Below are 4,740 nucleotides of genomic sequence, written 5' to 3'. Positions count from 1 at the left end.
AGGGAGACTTTGCATCTTTTATGTTTACCTGGCTGGAGTTGGAACATATTCTTCTTGTATAGTATCTCAAGAATGGAAAATAATAAGTATCCAATGTACTCAATACTATTATGAAACCACTATAGACACACTCACATATTCATACAAATGATAAAACATAAAGGTAGTCCAGAAAGAAAGAGAAGAGAGGAGGGAGAGGGGAGGCAGGGGAGTGGAGAGGGGAAGCTGAGGGAGTTTAGTTGAGAGCATCTCAGCTAATGTGCACAATGCAAGGGTACATTTCAAAACAACTAAGAGTATATGAAAATGTCTTAGCACAAAAAATAAGTGAGTTGATGATTATGTTAATTAGTTTGATTTAAGCATTCCACATTGTATATCAATCATCACATTGTACCCCATAAATGTATAGTTATGATTTAATAGCAATTAAGTTAAAAAAATAAAAACCTAGGAGTGGCGTTGCTGGATCATAAACTAAGAGTATATTTAACTTTATAAGAAACTCCTAAAGAGTTTTCCAGAGTTTTATATTAATTTATATTCCATTTGGAATTATATGGGATCCCAATTTGTTTCAGATTAAAATTTTTTATTAATCTTTAGTCTTTAAAATTAGAGTCATTCCAGTGGGAGGTAGAATGATAGCTCATTATCATTTTAATTTGCATTTCCTAATAAATAAAAATGTTGACCATTATTTATCTCTATTTGACATTCATGCATCTCCTTTGGGGAATTGTATGTAGCTCATTTTTCTTTTTTATAATTTCGGGATAATACAGGGCTACACATTTAATTTGCCTTTCTACATTTGAAGTCAACATTGTCAGTGTGCCATTCACCCAGAATGTGTACATTGTACCATTTAGGTGTGAATTTTACAGCTTCCCTGCTTCACATCGATTTGATTCTTGTTGAGTTTTGTTACCATATTTATCCATAAGTGTTGATTACCTAGTTCTAATTTAATATTGAGTACATGTGGTGTTTGTTTTTCCATTCTTCCAATTCTTCACTTAGAAGAATGGTCTCCAGTTCCCTCCAGGTTGTTACAAAAGATACTAGATCACCATTTTTTATGGCTGGATAGTCCCCCATGAAATACCACATTTTATTAATCCAGCCATACAATGATGAGCACTTGGGTTGTTTACACATCTTTGAAATTGTGAATTGTGCTGCTATAAACATTCAGTTCCATGTATGTGGGGTTTTTTTGTTTGTTTTTCATTTTTTAATGAAATGTCTGTTTTTCTCTTTTCCTTTGAGTAAATCCCTAGTAGTAAGATTGCTGGATTAAATGCTAGGTCCACTTTTGCCCACTTTAGTTCCCTAGGTATCACCATACTACCTTGTATAGAGGTTGTAGTAGTTTGCAGTCCCACCAACAGTGTAAGTGTCCCTTTCTCTCCATATCCATGCTGGAACTTGTAGTTTGGGGACGTTTTGATAAGAGCCATTCTCACTGGAGCTAGATGATATCTCATCATGGTTTTGATTTGCATTTCTCCTATGATTAGAGATGTACAATATCTTTTCATGTGTTTGTTGACCATTAGACTTTTTAATTGTAAATTTCTGTTTTTGTCTATTGCTTATTTATTTTTTGTCTTGCGTATTAGATTGAGTTCTTTGTCGATTCTGGTTATCAGCCCTTTGTAAGGTGCATAGCTTGCAAATATTTTCTACCATTCTGTAAATTGCCTATTTATTTGATTGATTGTGTCCCGAGCTGTGCATAAAAATTTTAATTAGATTAGGTCTCATTTGTTAATTTTTCCTTGTTGCCTAAACATCCTTAGGCTGATACCTATAAGAGATTTTCTACGATTTTCTTCTAAAATACTTATAGTTCTATACCTTAGGTTTAAGTCTTTCATCCATCGTGAATCAATTTGTGTTAGTGTTGAGATGTGCAGATTGTTCTAGTGTTTTGCATGTGACTCTTCAGCTTTCCAAGCACCATTTATTGAACAGGGATTATTTCCCCAGTGTATGGTTATGTCTGCCTTGCCAAAGATGAAATCTAAATATGAGGAAATTTTCATCTCTGGGTTCTCTGTTTTGATCCATGGGTCTATGTTCCTGTTTTTGTGTTAGTGCCATGCTGTTTTGGTTACTACAATCTTGTACTATAGCTTAAAGTCTGGTAAAGTGATGCCTTTTGATTTGTTCCTATTACATAAGATTGCATTGGTTATTCATGATCTTTTCTGGTTCCATATTAAGAATCCATTATTTCTCTAGATCTTAAAAAATGACATTGGTATTTTAATGATGATTCCTTTGACTCAGCTTAGGTATAATAGCCATTATAACAACGGTAATTCTGCTGATCTGTAAGCATGATATGTTTTTCCATCTGTTTACAGCCTTTGCAATTTCTTTCTTTAGTGTTTCATGGTTCTTCTTATAGGGATATTTCACTCCCTTAGTTAAATACATTCCTAGGTTTTTTATTTTCTTTGTTTCTACTGTGAAAGGTATTGTGTCTTGATTTTTTTCTCAGCTTGACTGTTGTTAGCATATATGAAAGGTACTGATTTGTATACATTTAACCTGTAACTTTGCTGAATTTATTCATCAATTCCAGAAGTGCCTTTTAAAAATTAAATTAGCTTCTTATTTTTCAACTGTAAGAGTTCTTGTTTTTTCTGAATAGAAATAATTCCAGATGTAAATAATCTAAGATCCAGGTGCCAGCATATGCTGAGTCTGATGAGGGCCCATAAGCTGATTCATGGATGCGTGCTTTCTTTCTGTGTTTTTACCTTGTGAAAGGGGGAAACCAGCTTTTTGAAGACTTTTATCAGTCATTAATCCCATCATAACACCCACCCAAATGCTGTCTCCTCAACAGCTCACTCATTCACTTTACTTTGTTCTCTCCAATAACATTGCATTATCTGAGACTTCCTATAATAAATAACACAGTATAAGAATGTCTTATCCATTTTCCTCATTTTTCTGAACTTTTCATTTTCTCCATATCATGTTCATCCCCAAACATATAAATATTTTTATCTAGACTGTAGTTTTCATAGTACTTTTATTCTGATTCTGCCTCCAATCCCCAGAAGAGAGCCTAGTTTTTATATCAATGAATACAAGTCTGTGCTCGCTTTAGCCACACATGTAGTAAAAATTGGAATGATACAGAGATTAGCATGGCCCCTGTGCAAGGATGACATGCAAATTTGTGAAGCAGTCCATATTTTTAAAGAACCCAAATTAGACCTCCCATTTGATCCTGCAATCCCATAACTAGGTATCTACCCGGAAGAAAAAAAAAAATCCTTTTATTATAAGGACACTTGCACCAGACTGTTTATCACAACTCACTTTACAATTGTCAAAATGTAGAAACAACCGAAATGTCCACCAACTCATGAATGGATTAACAAAATATGGTATATGTATACCATGGAATACTATCCAGACATTAAAAAAGATGGAGACATTGTCTTTTGTATTAACCTGGATGGAGGTGGAACACATTCTTCTTAATAAAACATCACAAGAATGGAGAAGAAAGAATCCATTATACTGAGTTTAATATGAAGTCAGTAGATGATCTAATACAAGATGGGAGGTAGGTGGATAAGGAACGGGAAGAGGAGAGGAGGGGGATATGGGGGTCACAGTGTACAGCACACGTCTTGGGGGTGGGAAACAATGACAATAGAGACTTTACATGACAAATGCAATCAGTGTAACCTAATTGTTTGTACCCTCAATGAATCCCAAACAGAATAATAAATAAATAAATAAATACAAGTCCACATCACCTGGAATTGTAACTTATATTTCTCATTTAACATGAAAAAATATAGACATGATGAATAAATATAGCCTAAAGGATAGATAAGTAACTTATTTTGGGTCAAAGACAAGACAAAACATGTTGATGATTACTTCACTCACAATTTGTATCAAGTAACAAATGGATGGATTATTTAACTTTAGGAAGAGTAGGAAAGACACGAAGGAAAAAATCATTTATACCATTAATTTCTGCAAACATTAACATATGAAATAAAATGTTTATGAAAAATGCCCTAGAGGCCTGTGTTGTTTTAATTGCCATCACTATCTTATGTCAATAAGACTATATGCATGATGCTATAACCTGTCTTAATATTAAATGCAAACATTAAAGAGGAAAAGAAATTTAGAAATAAGTGTCTCAGTATTTGGGTTAAGATAACTCAATTTGAGATCAAAGCTCTGTCATTTTTTTAATGTTTGACTTTTTATCTGGTTCTCACTGAAAGTTCTTTAAGCTGTTAGCCTATTTTCTCACTTAAAAATGATAATACAACACCTTATTAGTTATGAGATGTAAGTGTGTTATTGATTTGTAAACTGTAAATCCCAGCCCTAATATTTCTTATTTAAAAAGTGATACACCTTTCTGCTCTCAAAATTTTCTGTACGTTTATTAAATTTACTTAATCAGAAAGCAATCTTGTTCAAAAATTAACTTCATAAACTTGTAGACATTTTAATAAACAGAGGGAAAGAATGATGTCATAATCCAGAAAAAAGGTACATTTGAAAAATCTCTCACACTGAATCAGAAAATGTGATAGTGAATATAATTTGATTACATAGATATTTAGAATGTGTTGATGTTTTTTTACATATGATATTTTTTATCCTTCAAATTAGCCAATTTTATACAAACAAAATTTACAGATATTAATTTATATGGATAGCCCTGCTAGATAGAGCTAA

At 32.8% G+C, this 4,740-nt stretch overlaps 1 non-coding gene across 1 annotated transcript; it reads left to right on the top strand.

The window, feature by feature from the left end:
- The first annotated feature begins 3,117 nt into the window (after positions 1-3,117).
- On the top strand, positions 3,118-3,222 carry LOC128576203 (U6 spliceosomal RNA). The gene has a single exon (XR_008377307.1). It is a non-coding gene; the product is annotated as a U6 spliceosomal RNA (small nuclear RNA).
- The last annotated feature ends 1,518 nt before the right edge of the window (positions 3,223-4,740 follow it).

This window comes from Nycticebus coucang, chromosome 23 (assembly GCF_027406575.1).
Source record: "Nycticebus coucang isolate mNycCou1 chromosome 23, mNycCou1.pri, whole genome shotgun sequence".
In the NCBI taxonomy this organism is placed as follows: Eukaryota; Metazoa; Chordata; class Mammalia; order Primates; family Lorisidae; genus Nycticebus; species Nycticebus coucang.
This window is presented reverse-complemented; position numbering and strand designations above follow the sequence as displayed.